We start from the raw sequence: 26,404 nt of genomic DNA on the forward strand, positions 1-26,404 counted from the left end.
GCCCTGGAGCACCAGGAAAGTGGAAACACCCATAAAATGACCATATTGTTGAAAGAAAACACCCCAGTGTATTTTTTAAGTGGCCTAGTGAGTCTTTTGAAAATGTAATTTTTTTGTCACAAAGTTTTGGAAAATGTGAATAGAAAATGAAGTAGTATATTTATGTAAAGTTGGCATTTACGCTACCACCCCATCTCAAAAACAATATTGTCATCAGAGATACAGTGGTGGCATGGAGGGAGGTACGGAGGATGGTGGGCTTGCACTCCAGTATCTCTAGCTACCTTACTATTCAAGGCAATCCCATGTTCATTCCCTCTACTACACAAGCAGCCTTCAGACAGTGGGCAATTTTGGGACTAAATAAAGCCTCCTCGCTTTATGACAATATTACCAACCATTTCAAATCTTTTCAAGTGCTGAGACAGGAATTTAATCTGCCCTCTTCTCATTACTTTTTCTACCTACAAATGACTTCCTTTTTGCGGACTTGCTGCAGATATGGAACAAATCCATTTAAACCTTCCTTTATCGACGTAATGCTTCATCAAAAAGAATATTCTATTTCTATTCTATATAAGCATTTAGTGTCTCATTCGTTGGGTAGGATTCAACAGGTATTATTCCAGAAATGGTCTCACATTCTGGGGGATGAAACATTACCGGAAAAGCTTCTTAAGAGCTATAAAAGAATACACTCTATTATTATTTCTGAAAATTGGCGGGAAACTCATTTTAGAATAATGCATCGGGCTTACTATCCTTTTCGACATTGCCCAGATGATCCTACCCAAGCGCAATGTCCATGGTGTAAAGTCACACGGCCTACACTTTTACATCGACTCTGGGAATGTCCTCATATCAGCAATTTTTGGGACAGCGTGCTGGGTTATATTTTTCTTATTTCGGGTATGGGTGTACCTAAGACTCCTCCTACCTGCCTTTTTAACTGCATATCCTATTCTTCACAATGGACCCACCTCTGCCTCTTGGCAGCACGCAGAACGATTATGTCTAACTGGATTAACTCCACCCCACCAAATCTCTCACGGGTCCAACAATCTTTGCTGTCTTTATGCCAACTGGAAAGACTTGACGTGATGCTTTCCAACTCACGTATTACCCCGAGATTTCCTACCAGATGGAGATCATTTCTGGAATACACATTTTCAGAAGAGAGCTTGACAGATATGATATGCCCTTTTAGATTCACTGAATGGTATTCTTCTAGGGACAAGGCCAATTTTTTTGGCAACATAAGGGTTGCAACCTAGATAGGCTCAGGCTGAATCTTGAATCTCTAATCCCCCCCCCTTTTTTTCTTCTGTATTTTTTTTTTTTTTTTGGCGTTTGTTTTGATTTTTTTTTTGTTTCTTTTTTCGTGTGTTTTTTTTTTTTTTTGTTTCTGTTCTTCTCCTTTTTTTTCTTCGTTGTCTATTTATGCAAAGCCTTGGAGTGTTTGACGCAAGTAATTGGCTGCATTAACACTGCTTTATATTTTTTGTCTGATTTTGTATGTAAAAAGGATAATAAAAAAGAAAAAAAATAAAAAGTTGGCATTTAAAAGGTATTTCTAATACACACAATAGGCATACTCTGTGTAAGGAGAGAGTCGATGGCTGCACCATGCAGCCTTTGTTTACATTTTGTGATGCTGTGATTGGGCACAGTGATCACAACGTACAGAAACAATTTCATTGTACCTGGTCTTGTGATTCGCTGTGTCCAGGGAACATAGCAATCAAAGGACTCCCAGTTTAATGCACTAGGAGCTGCGCAAAAAGTATAACTGCAGTTTCACCAAACATTGTACATTTTTTCTTCTGTATTATTTATAACTTTTCCATTTGACAAGTCCAATTTCCAAGAGGGTGGCGTGACCTTGTGTTTGCTTCTAGCCACCTTTAGAGGGTGAAGTTTGGAGACCTGCTCTGCATTAGGCAGAATAAGCAATGGGTCTTCAGCCAACAGATTGTTCAAAGAACAGCAGCTTTTATTTTATTTTATTATTTTTGTAGTCAACATTGCTGGCTAACCGGAAATGTTTTCAGTAAAGGTAACCTATCAAACTGTCAATTTTGGCAGCTCTTACAAGACAAGCACAAGAAAAAATGCAGAATGAAAAACTTAACATGCTAAAATCTGCACCCTTTATTTATTTATTGCATTGATGTAATCTGATAACAGTAACAAACATTTACTACATAGGAAAGCCACGATATTGCTGTTGTAGACCACATATAAATTGCCATATATAAATAATACGTTTACATGATTATGCTGTACCAGAGCAACTTTTGTTTTTCACTGTTTTCCCTGTTTTTGATCTTATTAGAGCTGACTGTAAAAAAAAATAGTATATTTAAACATTGGTTTTAATCTTCAGTGAACACCTCTAGTTATCGTGTTTCTTTTTCAAATAAAACAAGGGTAGCTCAGGGGAGAATGTAAAAAAATACACAAAAAATGTTTCTGAAAAAATGATCTTTCATAACAAATATATAAACACATAAGCCTTTTTAATGTAACTACAAAGTCCAGAAGATAAGCAGTTTTATCTATACAACCCCGTGGGGGACAATTTTAGTTGACATCTTTAAAGATAACTAGAAAATATGACAGAATCATTTATACATATAAATCAAATTCCATATTTTTTTATCTATACTGTATGGATGGACAGGCTTATTGTGAAACATTTATTTTTTTTTATATTGAAGGCTATTTTCAACACCATGGCCTGGGATACAAAATATCTTATTGAACATATGCTAGCTAAAATACAAGGTCCCATAATCAAATTTCAGAGTTACAACAGGTTTAACCACTTTACCACTAGAGGATTTTGCTGTCTTACGTCTGGGCCACTTTTTGCGATTCTGCGCTGTGCGACTTTAACGGACAATTGCGCGGTCGTGCTACGCCGTACCCAAACGAAATTTACGTTCTTTTTTTCCCACAAACAGAGCTTTCTTTTGGTGGTATTTGATCACCTGTGCGATTTTTACTTTTTGCGCTATAAACAAAAAAGAGCGTTTATTTGGAAAAAATAACAATATTTTTCACATATTTTTATATGAAATTCCCCCCCCAAAAAATGTAAAAATCTAATTTTTTTAAAATTTTTGGCCAATTTGTTTTATGCTACATATGTTTGGTAAAAAAAATCACAATAAGCGTATTTTGATTGGTTTGCGCAAAAGTTATTGCGTTTACTAACAAAGGGAAAGATTTCTGTCATTTTTGGTGTTTTTTTTTTTAACGCATAATGGCGGTGATCTGCGATTTTTTTTGCGAGACTGCGACATGGCGGCGGACAGATCGGACCCTTGATTGACATTTTTGACACTTTTGGGGGTACCAGTGACATTACTGCAGTAATCAGTGCTATATATATGCACTGTTACTGTAAAAATGACACTGGCAGGGAAGGGGTTAATTTTATTGGAGAGGGAGGGGTTAATGTATGCCTGGTGCTTACTGACGTGTGAGGGGGAGGTGACTGTGTGACACAAGGACAGATCGAGGGTTCAACTATGCTGTACCCTGCAATCTGACCCTGCCTGTCACTTCAGAGATCCGCCCACTTGTGTTTACACAGGCGGGCGGATCTCCACACTCGATTCCCCGACTCCCGCTGTGACTGAATACAGCGGGAGCGAGTCTCCGGTGGCGCGCGCGCGCCGCCTAGAAAGGGGAGCGTCTGACGTCTACGTCATCAGACGATAACGAACCACTTTTCCGCAGTAGGCTCAACGTGAGCAGACGGCGAGTGGTTAAAGTAATAAGGTAGAACCGGTATATATACTGTATATCTGCCTATCTACCAATTCTTTAGTATAGTAGATAAAATTCAAGTATATGAAGTCATTTTTTTTTAGCTTTTTTGAGTAAGAAGAGAATTCCATTCACTTTGTACAGATTTTTTCTAATTTCCTGATGAGTTTCCAGGACGCGTAGGGGTTTCCAGAAGGAAAAAAAAAATGGTTTCCCTTAAAATGATAGTTTTGTTATAAAACAAAATCAACAATTCCCTCCAGGTGAGCTCTATACATTACAAGGATTATAGCAAAGAAATGGTTGCCTGTTTTACCTTGTCCTTTTTTGGACTGAATTCTAAACACAGACCAGCCCTTCACTTCACTGTCAGTGGAGATACTCCGCCTGACAGGCGCTTTGAAGTCGGGGCCAGGCGGGATGTCACTGAGAGGCTGGCTGGTGGCTGGAGGTGGGAATGGAGAGGACCAAGAGGAGCATAGAGTGCTGCTGCAGGAAAGTTGACCTACAGGAGCTGTTGAGCCGAGGAGGAACCAAACACTGGTAATTGCACAAGTAAGCAGATTGCTATCTGAAAATTAAATCTTTGGATCGGGTGGGGGAGGGGGCTGAGGGGAGGTTATTTACCAATGGTATTTGTAACATGCAGCTTTAGGGGTATTGTATTAGGGGTATTGTATTGCCCTTCCCCATCCCCAGTGGTGGTTAATTAACCCCTTTGTGCTGTATTAGTGGCACCAGTGTCAGTGTTAGTTAACACTGACACTAGTGCCATTAATGCAGCACAAAGGGGTTAAATAACTGCCACTGATCACTAATGCATCAGTGACCAGTGGCAATACATTAACCCCGTCATGCCGCATATTACGAATACCATTGGTAATTAACAACTTGCCAACCTGTTGCTGTACGTTGCTGCTTGTTTCAGGGTTTTGGGCGCATGCCCCCACTCACCTACTCCCCTGTGATTTGACACAGCAGGAGACTGTCAGCAGATCCCAGCCAATGATTTATGGCCAAGACCTGCTGATCGGCTGTGTCCAATCACAGCCCAGAGCCCTTTGTTGACAATCAATACAGAGCTCCTTACAAAGGAGGGAAAATAAACAAATCAATCAATAGTAAAAAGCAGCACATATTACACATTGTTAGGCACACAATTAATCCCTTAATTGTCCTTAGATTTTAACCCATTCCCAGCCATTGTCATTAGTACAGTGAAAGTGCATATAACTAGCACTGATCATTGTATTAGTGTCACTGGTGATGTGGCAGTTAGTCAGTTCCCACAAAGTGTCAGTGAAGCCGGGTACATAAGGGGCGGTTAAAAAAAAAACTGGCTAAAACTCTGCCCATGTGTATGTCGGTCTGTCCGACGGAAGTTTTTTGTCCAGCTTCTGAGCATGCTGGAAAACAAGCAGCCAACTGACTCCCGATAAGTGCGCTTAGCCAAAGGCAGAGAGTGCTGATTGGAGTGTTCTGGCGAGGGGGCGCCCTCCTGTCAGAACACAACAGCTCAGCTTGCCATCTTTGCCCTGAGCACCAGATAACCTTGTCCCCGCACTGACCATGGGCACACCAGGGATCTGTAGTTACAAAAAAAAATGCAATATAGCAGAAACTGTGTAGTTAGTTACAAATACAGAGAAAATAAACAAAGAAATATGTAGATGCTACAAATCTATGCTACATCATTGCTTGGTGCATTGTTTTTGTTTGATATTACATTTTTGAGCTTTTTTTTTGTGAATCTACTCTTCAATGAAGACTACTATTGGTTGAAGCTCTTCCATTAAGACTACTTCTGAAAAGTAGAGATGGGCTTCATGTTTAAGTCAAACACACGAACACACGAATGCCGAGTCGAACGCCGAGCACACAAACACCCATAGTGTCCCTCGATGATGTAAATCACCGACCCAAAAAATAGAAAAAAATTCAATTTTTTTGGACAGCGTGCTGGGTTATATTTTTCTTATTTCGGGTATGGGTGTACCTAAGACTCCTCCTACCTGCCTTTTTAACTGCATATCCTATTCTTCACAATGGACCCACCTCTGCCTCTTGGCAGCACGCAGAACGATTATGTCTAACTGGATTAACTCCACCCCACCAAATCTCTCACGGGTCCAACAATCTTTGCTGTCTTTATGCCAACTGGAAAGACTTGACGTGATGCTTTCCAACTCACGTATTACCCCGAGATTTCCTACCAGATGGAGATCATTTCTGGAATACACATTTTCAGAAGAGAGCTTGACAGATATGATATGCCCTTTTAGATTCACTGAATGGTATTCTTCTAGGGACAAGGCCAATTTTTTTGGCAACATAAGGGTTGCAACCTAGATAGGCTCAGGCTGAATCTTGAATCTCTAATCCCCCCCCCTTTTTTTCTTCTGTATTTTTTTTTTTTTTTTGGCGTTTGTTTTGATTTTTTTTTTGTTTCTTTTTTCGTGTGTTTTTTTTTTTTTTTGTTTCTGTTCTTCTCCTTTTTTTTCTTCGTTGTCTATTTATGCAAAGCCTTGGAGTGTTTGACGCAAGTAATTGGCTGCATTAACACTGCTTTATATTTTTTGTCTGATTTTGTATGTAAAAAGGATAATAAAAAAGAAAAAAAATAAAAAGTTGGCATTTAAAAGGTATTTCTAATACACACAATAGGCATACTCTGTGTAAGGAGAGAGTCGATGGCTGCACCATGCAGCCTTTGTTTACATTTTGTGATGCTGTGATTGGGCACAGTGATCACAACGTACAGAAACAATTTCATTGTACCTGGTCTTGTGATTCGCTGTGTCCAGGGAACATAGCAATCAAAGGACTCCCAGTTTAATGCACTAGGAGCTGCGCAAAAAGTATAACTGCAGTTTCACCAAACATTGTACATTTTTTCTTCTGTATTATTTATAACTTTTCCATTTGACAAGTCCAATTTCCAAGAGGGTGGCGTGACCTTGTGTTTGCTTCTAGCCACCTTTAGAGGGTGAAGTTTGGAGACCTGCTCTGCATTAGGCAGAATAAGCAATGGGTCTTCAGCCAACAGATTGTTCAAAGAACAGCAGCTTTTATTTTATTTTATTATTTTTGTAGTCAACATTGCTGGCTAACCGGAAATGTTTTCAGTAAAGGTAACCTATCAAACTGTCAATTTTGGCAGCTCTTACAAGACAAGCACAAGAAAAAATGCAGAATGAAAAACTTAACATGCTAAAATCTGCACCCTTTATTTATTTATTGCATTGATGTAATCTGATAACAGTAACAAACATTTACTACATAGGAAAGCCACGATATTGCTGTTGTAGACCACATATAAATTGCCATATATAAATAATACGTTTACATGATTATGCTGTACCAGAGCAACTTTTGTTTTTCACTGTTTTCCCTGTTTTTGATCTTATTAGAGCTGACTGTAAAAAAAAATAGTATATTTAAACATTGGTTTTAATCTTCAGTGAACACCTCTAGTTATCGTGTTTCTTTTTCAAATAAAACAAGGGTAGCTCAGGGGAGAATGTAAAAAAATACACAAAAAATGTTTCTGAAAAAATGATCTTTCATAACAAATATATAAACACATAAGCCTTTTTAATGTAACTACAAAGTCCAGAAGATAAGCAGTTTTATCTATACAACCCCGTGGGGGACAATTTTAGTTGACATCTTTAAAGATAACTAGAAAATATGACAGAATCATTTATACATATAAATCAAATTCCATATTTTTTTATCTATACTGTATGGATGGACAGGCTTATTGTGAAACATTTATTTTTTTTTATATTGAAGGCTATTTTCAACACCATGGCCTGGGATACAAAATATCTTATTGAACATATGCTAGCTAAAATACAAGGTCCCATAATCAAATTTCAGAGTTACAACAGGTTTAACCACTTTACCACTAGAGGATTTTGCTGTCTTACGTCTGGGCCACTTTTTGCGATTCTGCGCTGTGCGACTTTAACGGACAATTGCGCGGTCGTGCTACGCCGTACCCAAACGAAATTTACGTTCTTTTTTTCCCACAAACAGAGCTTTCTTTTGGTGGTATTTGATCACCTGTGCGATTTTTACTTTTTGCGCTATAAACAAAAAAGAGCGTTTATTTGGAAAAAATAACAATATTTTTCACATATTTTTATATGAAATTCCCCCCCCAAAAAATGTAAAAATCTAATTTTTTTAAAATTTTTGGCCAATTTGTTTTATGCTACATATGTTTGGTAAAAAAAATCACAATAAGCGTATTTTGATTGGTTTGCGCAAAAGTTATTGCGTTTACTAACAAAGGGAAAGATTTCTGTCATTTTTGGTGTTTTTTTTTTTAACGCATAATGGCGGTGATCTGCGATTTTTTTTGCGAGACTGCGACATGGCGGCGGACAGATCGGACCCTTGATTGACATTTTTGACACTTTTGGGGGTACCAGTGACATTACTGCAGTAATCAGTGCTATATATATGCACTGTTACTGTAAAAATGACACTGGCAGGGAAGGGGTTAATTTTATTGGAGAGGGAGGGGTTAATGTATGCCTGGTGCTTACTGACGTGTGAGGGGGAGGTGACTGTGTGACACAAGGACAGATCGAGGGTTCAACTATGCTGTACCCTGCAATCTGACCCTGCCTGTCACTTCAGAGATCCGCCCACTTGTGTTTACACAGGCGGGCGGATCTCCACACTCGATTCCCCGACTCCCGCTGTGACTGAATACAGCGGGAGCGAGTCTCCGGTGGCGCGCGCGCGCCGCCTAGAAAGGGGAGCGTCTGACGTCTACGTCATCAGACGATAACGAACCACTTTTCCGCAGTAGGCTCAACGTGAGCAGACGGCGAGTGGTTAAAGTAATAAGGTAGAACCGGTATATATACTGTATATCTGCCTATCTACCAATTCTTTAGTATAGTAGATAAAATTCAAGTATATGAAGTCATTTTTTTTTAGCTTTTTTGAGTAAGAAGAGAATTCCATTCACTTTGTACAGATTTTTTCTAATTTCCTGATGAGTTTCCAGGACGCGTAGGGGTTTCCAGAAGGAAAAAAAAAATGGTTTCCCTTAAAATGATAGTTTTGTTATAAAACAAAATCAACAATTCCCTCCAGGTGAGCTCTATACATTACAAGGATTATAGCAAAGAAATGGTTGCCTGTTTTACCTTGTCCTTTTTTGGACTGAATTCTAAACACAGACCAGCCCTTCACTTCACTGTCAGTGGAGATACTCCGCCTGACAGGCGCTTTGAAGTCGGGGCCAGGCGGGATGTCACTGAGAGGCTGGCTGGTGGCTGGAGGTGGGAATGGAGAGGACCAAGAGGAGCATAGAGTGCTGCTGCAGGAAAGTTGACCTACAGGAGCTGTTGAGCCGAGGAGGAACCAAACACTGGTAATTGCACAAGTAAGCAGATTGCTATCTGAAAATTAAATCTTTGGATCGGGTGGGGGAGGGGGCTGAGGGGAGGTTATTTACCAATGGTATTTGTAACATGCAGCTTTAGGGGTATTGTATTAGGGGTATTGTATTGCCCTTCCCCATCCCCAGTGGTGGTTAATTAACCCCTTTGTGCTGTATTAGTGGCACCAGTGTCAGTGTTAGTTAACACTGACACTAGTGCCATTAATGCAGCACAAAGGGGTTAAATAACTGCCACTGATCACTAATGCATCAGTGACCAGTGGCAATACATTAACCCCGTCATGCCGCATATTACGAATACCATTGGTAATTAACAACTTGCCAACCTGTTGCTGTACGTTGCTGCTTGTTTCAGGGTTTTGGGCGCATGCCCCCACTCACCTACTCCCCTGTGATTTGACACAGCAGGAGACTGTCAGCAGATCCCAGCCAATGATTTATGGCCAAGACCTGCTGATCGGCTGTGTCCAATCACAGCCCAGAGCCCTTTGTTGACAATCAATACAGAGCTCCTTACAAAGGAGGGAAAATAAACAAATCAATCAATAGTAAAAAGCAGCACATATTACACATTGTTAGGCACACAATTAATCCCTTAATTGTCCTTAGATTTTAACCCATTCCCAGCCATTGTCATTAGTACAGTGAAAGTGCATATAACTAGCACTGATCATTGTATTAGTGTCACTGGTGATGTGGCAGTTAGTCAGTTCCCACAAAGTGTCAGTGAAGCCGGGTACATAAGGGGCGGTTAAAAAAAAAACTGGCTAAAACTCTGCCCATGTGTATGTCGGTCTGTCCGACGGAAGTTTTTTGTCCAGCTTCTGAGCATGCTGGAAAACAAGCAGCCAACTGACTCCCGATAAGTGCGCTTAGCCAAAGGCAGAGAGTGCTGATTGGAGTGTTCTGGCGAGGGGGCGCCCTCCTGTCAGAACACAACAGCTCAGCTTGCCATCTTTGCCCTGAGCACCAGATAACCTTGTCCCCGCACTGACCATGGGCACACCAGGGATCTGTAGTTACAAAAAAAAATGCAATATAGCAGAAACTGTGTAGTTAGTTACAAATACAGAGAAAATAAACAAAGAAATATGTAGATGCTACAAATCTATGCTACATCATTGCTTGGTGCATTGTTTTTGTTTGATATTACATTTTTGAGCTTTTTTTTTGTGAATCTACTCTTCAATGAAGACTACTATTGGTTGAAGCTCTTCCATTAAGACTACTTCTGAAAAGTAGAGATGGGCTTCATGTTTAAGTCAAACACACGAACACACGAATGCCGAGTCGAACGCCGAGCACACAAACACCCATAGTGTCCCTCGATGATGTAAATCACCGACCCAAAAAATAGAAAAAAATTCAAAAACGCTTTGCCTCTTCTGAGGTGTCCCGCCGTATTCTGTTCTTCAGCTTTGACATCTGTTTTATAGGCAAGGGGCAAAGACACCCGGTTACGTTTCCCGGAGGCACTGTTCTCTCCTGACTTCGCATGATGTCATGTGATGTCAGAAGGGGGCGGTACCACCGGGTGGCGTAACCTGGTGGCCCCGCCCCTTGCCTATAAAATAGCCATCAAAGCTGAAGTGAGGCATACGGCGGGTACCCCCAGAAGAGGCAAAGCATTTTTCAAATTTTGTCTATTTTTCGCGTAGGCAGGCGTCGCGATTGACGATGGATTAACTTCAAGTGACACTATTTTTTTTATCTTTTTAAAAAAGGACTTGTCAAAAACTGTGTTCTGTGTTTTTTCCTTTTTTACATTTTTTTTTTTTGGTGAATGGGTAGGGGTACAATGTACCTAATACCTATTCACATAAAGGGGGGGCAGGATCTGGGGGCCCACTTGTTAAAGGGGGTTTCCAGATTCTGATAAGCCCCCCACCTGCAGATCCCCACAGCCCAGGGTTGTCAGGAAGAGGCCCTTGTCCTCATCAACATGGGGACAAGGTGCTTTGAGGGGGTCTGCCAGACTGCATGCTCAGATAAGGGTCTGGTATGGATTTTGGGGGGGAACCCACGCCATTTTTTTTTTAATTTTGGCGTGAGGTTCTCCTTAAAATCCTTACCAGACCCAAAGGGCTTGGTTTCACTTATTGTTATTTTTATTGTTTCATTTTAAGCATTATTAAAATCACAGCTCCTGTAAAAATTGTTTTAAATATTTTTTTTTTGCATTGGTACATGTCCCCCAGGGCAGTTACCATGTCCCCATACACTTTCTATGGCAATACCTTGCATATAAGCCTTTAAAATTAGGACTTTTGATTTTTCATGTTCGTTTCCCATAGACTTTAGTGGAGTTTGCATGTTCCCTAGACTTTTTTCCCTGTTTGAGATGTTCTGGTGCAAACCAAACAGGGGGCTGTTCGGCCCATCACTACTGATAAGCAGCATTTAGGCTGTAGATGGTTGCTTCAGGGTCACACCAATTAATGCCAGTTAGGAGCTGGTTGCAGTTATAGACATTGACCAATTCTGAGAATATTAGGCTTGATGTCTTGTTCATCAGCTGTATTCAGTTTTCATAACCGACCACTGCATATTCAATTTATAATCTTGCCAATTTGTTTGTTTTGTTGCAAAGGAGCTAGAAACAAAACATCTGGAAACACCTGTCTGCCATGAAATTTCAGTTTGGAAGAGACCTTGATGATGCATCATGACTACTCTCTGACTTGTTGTTATGCAACCCTTTGCCACTGTAATAGCTTTAATGGCTAAACTGCTGATATTACTCTGTTATATACATAACTGAAACTTTTTTGTTATATCTGTTTTAAAAGTAAAAAAAAAACCTGTCGATCCTGTCAAAAAAACAGTAAGCTCATAACTTCCTCTGCACCCTGTCTGTGCTGTAATCCAATTTCAAGCATTATTATCATGCCTTCTTATTATCAAGTTCCTTCTCTAGAAACTGCAGAACACATTCCCCTCATGGAATGAAGATGAGGAGAGGAATTGTCATCTTTATTCCCAAGGCACTTGCTTTCTCAGAATGACATCAGTGATGCTCCATAGATACAGTGAAGTGTGGGATCAAAGCCCACCTAGGACAGGAAGTATGTTACTGTCAGGATCATCAGGTACAGAGGCATAACTAGAACCTTCAGGACCCTGGTGCAAGAAACCATGAAGGGCCCCCCCGGACCCCTGCCCGGGGCCCTTCCCTTCAAGCCTGGGGCTCTTCCCACTGATCTTTGGACCCTTTACTCTTGTTGTGGGGCCCTTTATTACGGTCCCACAGCGGGGCCCTTTCACAAGTCCTGCAAAGACAGCAGAACACAAGTGAACTGGATAGGAGGAGTGGTGGGGGCAGCATACAGAAGAACCAATCTCCTCCATTTTCCTCCTGCAGCTACAGGTGGAAAAAGGAGGACAGTGATTTCTCTACATGCTGCCCTCACTGCCCCTCCTATCCAGGTGTACAGGGGAGCCGAGTAGGCAATTGCACCCCCTGCAACCCCTGTAGTTACGCCCCTGATCAGGTAACAAAATGCCTAAATAAAAGGAACAAAAACTTAAAAAAAAATTTATGCAGCTATCACACTAGTAATCTGCAATAAAGTACATTTGTGTTCTTGGTTTTAGATACACTTTAAACATTAACCTATAAACCTCTAAAGAGCTAGTGATTTTGACAGCAAAGAGTCTGTTATTATGGAAGTTTCACACTAAAGAGGAGTTGACACTCTAATAAGGAGGACACAAAATACCATCTAGGATTTCAAAAGTTTACATTGTAGTAAAGCATCTAAAGTGTCTAAGACCTTTAAACAGTACAATATGTTATATAGTTTTTCTATTTAAATATCTGACTCTGATTGATTGATTTTATAGGCTAAACCTAGGTTATTAGTCTATGATCTGTTACAGTATATAAAGAGTTTTTACTTGTTTATAATAAATGACATGCAAAAGATGAATAAACATTAAAAATAGGGAGAACTAAAGTAGAAAGTGTTTGCTTACTGATATTTTGAAAAAAAAGAACATTTTGTAAATTGTATTGGACTCAGAGAGGAAGGTGAAACTAGGGAGTATGTGGCCTTTTTGATGGATATGGTTTGCTAAATCACTTTAAATTAGTTTTTGTTACTTTTTAAGTATTTATTTATTTTACTACAACTTTAAACAAAGTTTTTCTTTCCAGGTTTACATGCAGTATAATTAGAATAAAATACAGCAGTAGCTGTCACTGGCATGGCTTTGTTTGTTAACAAAGCTATTGATCTTCATGGCAGTATTGGCAAGGTGATCGCATGGCTTGAAATAATGAGATGACAATCTGCATAATAAATCTTGGGATTATTTTGAAGATATTTCAGTGAAGGTAAAATCTGAAAATTCACCATTAAAAAAGGTTTAGGGAGATCACTTGTTCATCCCTAGTCAGACATTGTGATGTTATACATCATCTGTCTAGGGTGTTGCAATTTGCCAGTAATCTATTATAAAAGCATAACTTTCTTACACAGTGTGATTTCTCCATGAAAATATCTGTTGTGCCTGAAAAGTTTTTAGAGCTAAATATCTAGAAACTTAATTTTACTTCAAGCTGCTCTCACTTCAAATACCCAACCTGATTCTATGGGAATAAAACAAAAAATCATAACCTGATCAGTATTTTAGCTGAAGTCAGGCTTATGTAAATCAGCTTCTTCTATCTCAGATTTGTTTGCTTCTGACATTTCAAGGAGTACATTTGTAAAATGTTATCAATAGCTATGAAACTAAGTTATAATTGAATTTCCTGAACTCTTCTTAGTATGCTACTTGTTTGTATGTATCTAACTGTTCAAAATAGCTTTTTTTCTTTCTTTGTTGCTTACATAACTTATTCAAAAACTTGAAAAAACGCTAAATGGTTAAACATAGTTTAACATTATTAGTTTAATATCAATTATTCTAGTAAAATACACACATCTTGATATTTAGTGGCTGGAAATAAAGGCTTAGATATTTTTATGCCTCAATCTTTTTTATTTGTAGCAAATAATTTTATTGTATGCTTTGACTGTAGCTTTTGGAACCATTTATAATATGCAAAATTAAACTTTATTCTCTGCTATTAGTTGAAGGTCATCCTGTTTTAAGCAAAGTCATTGTGTTAGGTTTTTGCCACTTCCATTTCAGAAATTGTGTAATAGCAATATTGTCCAACTTAATTATGTGGAGATAAAAGTCAGCAAAAGGTAAGCCTTTTTAGTGAACTAATTTTATAAATGACTTCATCCATGGCTTTATTTACTGAGATATACAAGGATATACACATTTTCTCAGGGTAAGGATCAGACAAGGTTTACATCTTTCAATCTCAACATCCTTGAAGTACATTAAAAAGGTTCACATGGAGAGGGGCTTTGTTATGTTGTTGCACTGTTAGAGAAAACTTGTCATGAGAGAAACATGTAGGTTGCTATTGCTAACTACAATATGCTGAAAGAAAGTGGGAGGAGCTATAAGCAAATTTAATGGAGTACCAACACCCCTGAAAAATGCAAAAAGTTTAGAAAATTCTAGGGTATGGGACTTTTAAGGTACTCACTAATATAATATGAATGACAAGCCATATCCTTAAAAAGAAAGCAAAGAACGCTTATATAAATGTAAAATTATGCATTTTTATTAGTACATACCAACATGTGACTGAATAAAGTTAAAAACATAACATCCATGAAGTCATTCATGAATGAAATATTTCCAAATCCGACCGGTTTCGCCGGGTTGGCTTCTTCAGGGATTGGATATGAACTATAAATGAAAAATACATATATGAGAAACAAAATATAACAATTTAAATGAATAACATCCATTGATTCCTTTGATATTGAGATAAATGAGTCAGTGCACAGGCTCTAAAGATGGTGTCATACCTGCAGATGAGATCCTGAAGGTTATGGTTAGTGTGTAATGATCCAGTCATGATAGTCAGAGGCCGCAGGCCTGAAGGCGAGGGTCCCCACCCAAAATGGATCTCCCGCAGAGGGAATATAAAAGCTCTTAGTATAACTAATCAAAATGATATGAATATCAAAAACTAATATGAAAATGCTATTTGGTTGGCGCTCATGTAAATCCTTTACCTTAAAAAAATTGTGAATTTTTAAATATGAACAAGTTTTTAGATTAAAAGGTATTCATTGTCTTCTAGGCAGATGATTAATCTGACAACCAAAAATGCTAACATTCTCAGAGCAAGGCTAAAAAGCAATAGCAAATTATACATTTCCCTCATTTTAGGTTTCACATGTTGCTTTTTTGTCATATGAAACTAAGATAATGAAGGCTATGGTAAATGAATACTTATGCTCTACCTGTAGTCTAGTAGGTATACTTGATGAGATTTCTTTTAAAAATATGTATTGCTTAAAGCAGTAGTAAACATAAAAAAAAAGGTAAAGGTATATTGCCCTAGTAAGCATTGCATACATACTAGCACATTATTATAGACTTACCTTAAAACAAAGCCCTCCAGTGGCATGCTGTCACCGTTGCCGAGGCTTCCATCTTCCTTCTGTGTGCACACGAGAGTCACAGCTGTGGCACAGAGCTCTGAAAATATTATAAGCTTACTTGTAGGTAAAAATAAAAATATAGAGTTCGCTACCACTTTAAAGGGTCATATTTATAAAGCATTAACAGTAACATTTGTCAAAGATTTACTGTAGATGAATCAATCACTGTAATGGGAAACACATACACCAGTAAAACTCACATGCAACGAATGTTTGGTAGCAAAAAAAGGAAAAAGGGGGTACAGCGCTCACCAATTTATTCAAATAATCCAAATCTCATAAGATGTGCAAATAAGTATTTTCAAAAAAATATACTGTGCAAATGTATGCGAGATTAATTCATTACATCAATGCTATATATATCACATTCCAATAAAGTGACTGTGCATTGTGCTAAATATCATTTGAATAATCCAAAACTCTTGAGATATATAAATGAATATCTCAAAAAATACTGTGCAAAAGCAAGATGAATTCAATACATCAATGCTATGTATATCACATTCCAATAAAGTGACCATGCATCGTGCTAAATACCATATGAAAAAAGTGACATCGCATAAATCATGAGGTAAAATATATATATAAAAACATAGTCTCTATGTGCAAAAAAAGCAAGTGTGAATTAAAGTGCATAAAGGTGCTCAAAAAGTCCTATCAGGAGTGCTTCCTTAGATCGTGATGAAACAGGAGAAGAGAGGGAAATCCACCACCGGATGAATAACTCACTTACCAGATGGCCCCTTGGGGTCTAGCATTGGTAAGTGGTATGCTGAATCCCAGTATAGATGGAATGCCGGCCCCAGCTTGTATATGGATCTCTCCACTCAATCCGATAAATTTATCCTTCAAAACCTCTCCTCAGACCATGCATGAAGGTAAAAAACCTTGTACCTTTGCAACCACTTTAATATATTTGAAGAGTTAGGGTTTGTCCTACTCTCTTTTGCAACCTGTCGTTCGTTTTGAATTTTTGCAGACTTGATTTACTTTTTACATATTCTGGTATATTTTTTGTAACATTTAAATGATGCTAATGCTCCTTCATTTTTATATTTTTTAAAAGCTTTTCCTATTATTTTTATTTTTTTATTTTTAACTTTGGCTGTGAGCCACATGGGTTACATATTTTTAGCCTGTTAAACGTATTGCCCATGAGAATATATTTTATAGTGTGTTCACATACACTGTTTTTAAAAAATTCCCATTTCTGTGTTGTGTTCATTGATGCCAATATTCTCTTCTAGTCTAAGACTTGGAGAGCAGCCCTCATTCTTGGAAAATTTTCCTTCTTAAAGTTAAGTGTTTTTATCTTTCTGATATGTGCTTGTTGTTTACAGCTAACATTAAATGAAATCATGTTATGGTCACTGCTACCCAGACATGCTGTTAAATGAACATTAGTAATATGCTCTGTATAGTTTGAGATTACTAGGTCCAGTATGGCACAATTCCTAGTCGGGGCCTCTATGAACTATGCCAAATAGTAAGAGGTCTATAAAGATTTGCCCTTTACCTGTTCCTGCAGTGCCATTACTCGAGTCAGTTTCTGGGTAGTTAAAATCCCCCATTATTAACACTGGCCATTTCTATTTGTGCAAGGAGTTGAGTCTCCATCTCCTCATTAACATTGGGCAGCCTTTAACAATTCTTTGAACCAGGTGTCTCAACAATTCTTCAGTCCCCATTTAGGAGATTGCAACCTCCAGTCTACTTTACCCCAGTCATTCTACCAGTTCGCTCTGCACATTGTTCCTCTTAGGATCTTTTTTTACATTTTTTTTTTTAATGCCCATGCACATGGGCATTAGGAAAATGAGCTGCAAAGCCACTATCAATGCCAGGGAAAAGCGTCTGTAAAAACTTGCTTTTAGTAGCTTTTTGCATTGGCGTTAATGTGTGGTTACCTGCGTTAGCTTTTAGCAGTGCTTCTCTGCCTCTATTCAAAGTCAATGGTTCCCTATGAAAGCCTTCTTAACTGTTCCAACTTTCAGCCCATTGCTTTAAATAAAGTTGCATCCAAATTGGATCATCGTGATATGACTTGTGGTCTGACTTGTGCTCTGAGGATCTTGAAGGGGAAACCCCCAAAACCCATAACCAAAGGGTCTGGTATGGTCTTGGGGGGGACCCTACACCATTTTTTTCCATTTTATCATGGGATTCCCTTTCAAGATTCATATCAGACCGGATCTTGGGGGGATCCCATGCCAGTTTTTTTTATTTGGTGTGGGGTTTCCCTTCAAGATCTTCAGAGTACAAGTCACACCACAAGTCCAATCATGATGATCCAACTTGGATGTGACTTCCATTCAAATTAATGGGCTGAAAGTCGGATCAGTAAAGACGGCTCTCATACAGAACCATTGTCAAAATAAAAAATGCTTGCCTTGACTTAACACTGCATCTTACCATTTACACACGTTTACATGCAGTCACAAGCATTTGGTGTTTGAAATGCCGATAAACTACAGTCCTAAAACGTGATTCATCTGCTTTAAAAAAAAAAAAACCTCAGTAAACTCAACTTCCTCTAAACTACTATAAACGACTGAGTGTACATGTTCACATAAGATAACATTGAGGGGAGTTTATGGGCTGATGAAAAAAAAATGCCCATCTGCTCCTAAACATGAGTTTAGCAGCTGCAGTATACATGAGGCCTAAGAGCTGTGAAAAAGTGGATTAGACTCCCTAAAGTGCTGGTTCTGTAGAGCTCAGTATTTTGCTTTAAAAAAAGGCATGGAATTACAAAATGTACATAATAAAACTAGATAGTAACATCTATAGGTAAAAACAATTAAGCATAAATAGTAAGGTGCTTATAGATGAAGTTCTGCAAGTAACACTAAGATTTATATAGATGTAGATGGTCCATATAAATGTCTTTGTGAAGGGGCGATAAGTCCACTATACAGGGCTGGTCTTCAGAATGGAGGGAGGGAAAGCTGCTTTCCCAAAAATTTAGAGAAAAACAAAGAAAATAGGTGCCTATGAGTGTAGACTGTAGATAAAATTTATTCAAGATAAAGAGTGAAACTCACATTGAAGTGCACAAAACGAGCATTTCAGGTGTATTATCCAAAGAACGTCTGTAGAAACGAGGGCTGTGATGCCCGTGCTGGTGCTATGTCTTCGCAGGTCACGCTGGACCTGACCTGCGATCAAGTAGAATGGAAGAGCAGCTGAGACACACAATGGAAATGGAGTACAGAGTCGATCCTCTGAAGTTCCAAGTCCATGAGGCGTCTCTTTTCTTTGTTTTTCTCCACATTTATAGATAAAGCTGATCCAGGGAATATCTGATTGCCTCTTGGGGGATCAGGAAGGAATTGTTCCCCTGCTGCAGCAAATTGGATCATGCTTTGTTGTTCTTTTTTTTCCTTTCTCTGGATCAACTGTGAGTATAGGAAGGTTTATATAGGATTGTATAATTGTTTTCCCTTTTATTGGTTGAACAAGAGGACTCGTTTCTTTTTCAAACAGACTATTTATGTAACCAAGTTAGGGCACATCTTGACCCACCATGAGAGTGCTTTTTAGATGGATGCCTATGAAAGACCACTTGCCAGTCAGCGAAAATTGCATCAGGATTAGTAGAATAAGGAGGTGGCAGTGAGTCTTCCAGGAGTATGTCCCATTTCTGAAGCGGTTGGAGGCCCTCTTCCAGGGGATGTGACAGTGATGGTCTCGCATTATGTGTAACATCTAGGCTGCAGGAGTACAAGCAGTGGTGCACAATTTTGTGGTTCCTGAGAGCTTGTTGTAAGGTTCCTGTGTTTTTGCAGGGTGTAGTGTGATTACTCAGGAAGTAGCTGCAACTTGGGGAACCAATCTGGGAGCTGGTCAGTACATTGAAATGCAGAAAAGTTTTTTTTCATTAGCTTGATAAACATGGGGGGGCGTGGCTTGGCGCTGATCGTGGATGGCCGCCTAATCTCCTAGCTCCCGGCCAGCTCGAGAGAAATCAGCCTTAAGAAGAGCGATCTTTCTTCTCCCATACACCTAGGAAGGATGAGTAGATCTAGCACACATTCCTCTCCCTCCCGATCCCGCTCGCCGAGAGATCTGACGCCGGGTCGCACCCGCAGCATACCGGACCTATTCCGTCAGCCGCAGATATCACGCGAGGCCCCGGCTCCAAGTCAGGCCTATGCGGAAGTGACCCGGGGAACCCACACTCGCTCCACAACAAGAGAGCAGGCGATACCTACACCCCAAGGCATCACACCCTCAGCCATGGACACACTAGCCCCAGCGACTACCCCCCCTCCGCTACCATATGTCACCCTCCCAGACCTCCGCTCCATTGCGGATGAACTGAAGGCCTCCCTAGCCATGGCAGTAATTGAACTGAAAGGGGAAATATCCTCTATAAACTTAAGGGTGTCAGAGGTTGAAGATAAAGTCGCAGCGCAGGAAGAATCCATTCATTCCCTGACTGCCACAATGCACTCTCACGATACCCAATTTAGAGACATGCAAAGACAACTGGAGGATCTCGACAACAGAGGTCGGCGTCACAACTTAAGGGTGAGGGGCCTACCCGAGTCGATTGAGCAGACGCAGATCATGAGAGCTACCACCGCCATCTTTAATGATGTCCTGGGAAGACCTCTTGAAACCCCCATTGAATTTGAACGTCTCCACAGAGCTCTGCGACCCAAACCAAGGGATACCGACCCCCCAAGGGACATCATCTGTTGTGTAGTCAATTTTAAACTAAAGGAAGATGTCCTAAGGAGAACAAGAGACAGACGTTCCCTCCTATACCATGGCACGGAAATAAAGATTTTCCAGGATCTTTCCCCGATAACCCTCCAACGCAGAAGAGATCTGCGGCCTCTGCTAGACTCCTTAAGATCCAGAAACATCCAGTACCGGTGGAAATTTCCGTTCTGCCTATCAGCTTCGGCAAACGGTCGCACAGCTAACCTGAAGGTTCCGGAAGAACTCGCTAATTTCTGCAATGCAATGAACATACCGCTCATTGACCTGCCTGACTGGTACAGACCTCTTAACACCCAAAGGCTACGAAGATCGACCTCAATGGATGTAGTACCAGAGAGGGATGATCTCCACATTACACGACCAAGAGTATCATCACACGGCAGTGAATCCCCCGACCGCCTAAGGAACCAAGTCTTCCTGAGCCCCACGGCTTCTCCAGTGCATCGTCGGCCAAGACAAGAGTAGAACTCCTCAACCTGACTTGTCTGACTCTCCAGTACCTTTCCTCGTTCCCCCTGCCCTTTCTCTTATTTTTCCGCTTTCTCCATCTATCCCTGCCCACACTCCCTATTTGCCCCCATCTGCTCTTTCCAACAGATTTCGAGCTACTCAAGAACGGAGGTCCGGACATACATCAAGGGTATCACCTGAGATTGTGAACTTCCAGACGCATATATATCCTCTTTCCTCTGATGATCGTGACCGAGGATGGGTAATGTACTCTTCACCACACGATCAACCTTTATATTTAGACTTTCCCATCTTCTTATTTTGCAAACCCACACAACAGAGACTGCCTTGCATCCATCCATTTTTCTTTTCCTTTTAAGAGATTTTTGCTACTGAGCCTTAGAAGAATACATTCTTTACGGTCTCGCCACACAAATACTACACCCTGCTTAATGTGTACCCCGCTATTGGATCCTCTTTTCGGGGTGTGGATTGTGAGAGAGGGGGGGAAGGGGTTTAAGGTAAGAAAATAAGAAGGGAAGGGAAAAAAAAAAAAAGGGTAGTAATATCAAACAGAAAGGCTCCCAGGAAGATGAGGAGGCTGACATTAAAAACATAATACATAGACACCTATAGAATTGCTTCGACCCTGATGCGATAGGTGTCCCTGAACAACTTTATAGTGTAAGCCCGCCTGAATAGACGAATGGGAATGTCTTGGGCCACATTACCCCTTGCATTTCACATTTTAGAGTACAACCACAGGGACCGGCCCTATTGTCCCTCGAGCAGGTTGGAGCGGTCAGCACTATTCCCCCCGTCTCTCACACTTCCACCCCGCACCTGGGGAGGGTCTATCACGAAACCTCCTCTTGATGAATACGATACAGATTGTTTACAGGTAGATCAATACGATGAGAATGAGAATGTTGTGAGTTGGGAGGAGAGATGGGAATGGAGGGAGGAAGGAGGGAGGAGGGGAGGGAGAGGGTATCTCACTACAACACTATGACTTTAATGTTTATATACATTATGACTTTATTGTTTTATGTATGCAAATCACTATCTCCCCACCTCCACCTCTTATCAGTTCATTAATCTCAGGCTCCCCTTTAATCATATAATGGTACCTCCTACCCATGTGGCTTCGAATCGGTTACTTGCTCTCGCTCTGCAGAAATGTCTCAGAAGGGATAGTTCCCTGTATATCCCCAAACTCACTTCCAAATCCTTTACTCTTGTTAACACGAAAGATCATTCAAATCTCCCTCCCCCATATCTCTCGGGCCGGCCGGCCCATGATTCCTTCATTTTTGTTTACCTCGATCATTTGCCAACCGCTCACCCCACAAGACAGACAGAGTCGAGTTGATCGCCTCATCTGTCTACACCTCCGATATCTGTACATTCAGATAGGTGTGATTGTTTTTCACACTCTATACTTCGGTTTTACCCCTCCACCTATATACCCCACCCCTCTCCCCCTTCCCTTCTATCCCACCCTCCTTCCTTTAGCTCTCTCCCCCTCCACCCCCTTCCCCCATCGGTCTCTGCCACCCGGTCACACTAAGCTGACTGTGATTGACCGCACTCACAACTCTCTCCAGGAATAGCTTCCAGTCCCAACTTCATGATGACTCCTCCTCAGGCTCTCCCCAATCCCCTCCAAGTTAAGGTTGTATCCCTGAACGTAAAAGGTTTAAACATACCCGAGAAACGCAGTCAAGTCCTTGAAATTATGCACAAATCGAAGGCGGATATAGTTTACCTGCAAGAGACTCACTTTCACTCACACAACACCCCAAAACTCAACAACTTCCGATACCCCACAGCTTACCTAGCCACCAACCCTTTAGGGAAAACAAAGGGAGTAGCAATCCTTATATCTAAAAACCTTGATTGGAAATGTACTGACTCCCTTATTGATCCTGACGGACGATACATCATCCTGAAAGGATTCTTAGCTCAGAAACCCATCACCTTAGCTAACATCTACTCCCCGAATTCTGCACAGGTACCCTTTTTTTAGGAAGATCTCCTCCTTACTTGCTGAAAACCAACAAGGAATCACAATCCTGGGGGGAGACTTTAACGTAGCGTTGTATCCTATCCTAGACTCCTCCTCAGGCACTTCATCCCTCCCATATAAAGCCCTCAAACAAATTCGTCAATCCCTCCAAGACCTACTCCTACATGATACCTGGCGTACCCTAAACCCCTCCACAAAAGACTTCACATTTTTCTCTTCTCCTCACCAAAGATATTCCAGGTTAGACTATCTATTCCTGTCCCAGAAAGACTTACCCCTGATCAAAAAGGTCACAATTGAACCAATGCTAATCTCCGATCACCACCCAGTTTCCCTGACAATCTCAATCCCTGGAGACTTCTCATATAACAAGTTTTGGAGGTTAGACTCAACGCTTCTCACTCATGAACCCGACATCCAATATTTGAGGAATAAAATTACAGAATACTTCTCTGAAAATACCACTAATGACATTTCCCCCATCACGATTTGGGAAGCCCATAAATGTGCACTAAGAGGAGTTCTTATTTCTCTCAAATCTTCAAAGAAGAAAGCGCACCAAGCACGTACTCAAGCAATTATTAATAAAATCCATTCCTTAGAAAAAAATCACAAAAGCACCAGAGCTCACCACACATACCTTGAACTAGTACATAACAGACAACTCCTCCTAGAGGAACTTCACATCAAAATTAAACGTAAATTTATCCTTCAACAAAAATTATTTTACGAGTTTGGGAACAAGAGTAGTAAATTCCTCGCTAAAGCCCTCCAAGAAAAAAGAGCCAAATCCTCCATTCATTTGATCAAAGACACCCAAGGACACACCTTTGTCAGAACCCCAGACATCGCAAACCAATTTGAGAAGTATTACACCCAGCTTTATAACCTAGGTCATTCAATTCCGATTCACACCCAGAACTCCCTCATACAAGATTTCCTTCAGAAATCCCATACTAAAACTCTTAACAATTCCCAATCCCAAAACCTGGAACAGCCCCTTTCAGAGGAAGAGCTCAAACTAGCTATTTCTCAGCTAAAAGCAGGAAAAAGCCCAGGCCCAGATGGCTTCACAGCCCCATATTACAAAACCTTCACAGACCTTCTATCATCTCCGTTACTAAAAGCCTTTAACTCGCTGGCTTCTCCCCCTTATCCCCATCACAGATTGCTTGACGCACATATATCAGTAATACCAAAGGATAACAAGGACCCAACCTCAGTAATTAACTACAGACCCATCTCTCTACTTAACGTAGACATCAAACTTTTCGCCAAAATTATCGCAAATAGACTGCTACCCCTGGTCCCGATGCTAATTGACAAAGATCAAGTGGGATTCGTCCCCGGCCGCGAAGCTCGTGACAACACGGTTAAAGCTATTAATATCCATCACTGGATGACCTCTCATAAAGTAAAGGGCTTTATGCTATCCCTCGACGCCGAGAAGGCGTTCGATAGGCTAGATTGGAATTACATGAGGCAGGTCCTTCAACACATTGGCATTCCGGACCGATTACTCACTCTAATTCTGTCTCTGTACTCCACACCTAAGGCATGTGTCAGAGTCAATGGAAGCCTATCGGACGCCTTCTCCATAGGTAACGGGACTAGGCAGGGCTGCCCCCTATCACCAATTCTATTTGTCCTTACCTTGGAACCTTTTTTGCGTACACTTGATCTGAACCCGAACATTTCTGGCATAACCATCTCCCATCGTACGTATAAGATAGCAGCGTTTGCTGATGACATTTTATTATTTCTTAGCGACCCCCTCCTCTCCATCCCGTCACTTTTACAAGAATTTAAACTTTTTCAGACACTGTCCAATTTTAAAATAAACTTCTCAAAGTCAAACGCCCTCAACATTACCCTATCCAAAAGATTGATAGACCAATGTAAATCGAACTTTCCATTCCAATGGGCTCAATCTTCCATCAAATACCTAGGCATTCACCTTACGAATAACCTGAACGAACTATTCCCCACTAACTTTCTCCCAGCTCTACAAGCAATCAAAGACGACGTTAAGAAATGGTCCAGACCACATTTCTCTTGGTTTGGACGAGCCGCCATCCTTAAAATGAACGTTCTACCACGTTTATTATTCCTCCTTCAAGCTATCCCCATCAAAATCCCAAAATCCTTCTTTGCCTCCTTCAAATCTTTATGCTCCAAATTCCTCTGGTGTCAAAAAAAACCCAGGCTCTCTTTCGCGCTACTTTCAAAACCCAAAATAGATGGAGGCATTGGCCTGCCTGATTTACAAAAATATTACTGGGCATGCCACCTAACTAGAATTTTGGATTGGTTCCTACATGAACCCAACAAAGATTGGGTGACACTTGAGAAATCCTTCTGCAATACTCCCCTCAAGTCATTAGTGTGGCTCAATTCTGAACACATACCTATGCCCGTAAAAAAACATCCCCTCTTGAATACCACCCTATCCTCCTTTAGAGATACCTGCAAGCTAGCATCTATTTCCTCAACCCCAAGCCCCCTGACCCCAATCAAACACAATCCAGACTTTCCTCCGGGTATGTCCTCTTCATTCCTACGAGATTATTGGAATAACGACTCCATTGAAGCTTTCCGCTTTTTCGACAAAGGATCCCTCTTAGAACGCCTTCAGTTCAAATCACCCACCACGCCTTCCCCCATACCCAATTGGACCTACTTTCAAATTAGGCATTTTCTCAAATCCTTGAATCATAACGGGGCCCTTTCCAGAGATCTCACCCCATTCGAGAAGCTTTGTACTAGCACTACTCCACAACGCCATCTTATTTCGGTAACATACAATCTCCTGGTTTCGGAAATCAAAGAACACACTAACAAAGCTAAGCCCAGATGGGAATCAGACCTCAACCTCTCCTTGTCTGAAAAAGAATGGCAAAATCTATGCCACATTGCCCATAAAAGCTCCCTCAATGTATCCACACAAGAAAATTGCTACAAGTTGCTAACTAGATGGTACAGGACCCCTTCACTCCTACATAAATACAACCCAGATATCACTGACATTTGCTGGAGATGCCACTCTGATACAGGGACACTTATCCATATCTACTGGTCCTGCCCAAAAATACAACCATTCTGGGTATCTATCCATGAAACCATCACGAAAGACCTAAAAATTGATATCCCTTTCTCTCCTGCGCAATACCTCCTGAACTATACTATTGTCCCACCCTACAGGTACTGTAAATCTCTCTCTCCACACCTAATCAATGCAGCCAAAGCATGCATTCCAATCCACTGGAAATCAGATGTAATTCCACATAAACGGGAATGGCTTCACAAAATGGACAAAATTGCTAGATTAGAAGAGCTAGTTGCGATCGCACGAGATAGAACAATCTCCTATGCTCACACTTGGGCTCCCTGGAAATTATTTCGAGACCCACAAAACCATACATTGCTAACCATCACTCCCACCTTTACAACTGATCCTTCAGTTTCCACCAC

Source organism: Pelophylax lessonae (assembly GCF_965119305.1).
Source record: "Pelophylax lessonae genome assembly, chromosome: 1".
Classification (NCBI taxonomy): Eukaryota; Metazoa; Chordata; class Amphibia; order Anura; family Ranidae; genus Pelophylax; species Pelophylax lessonae.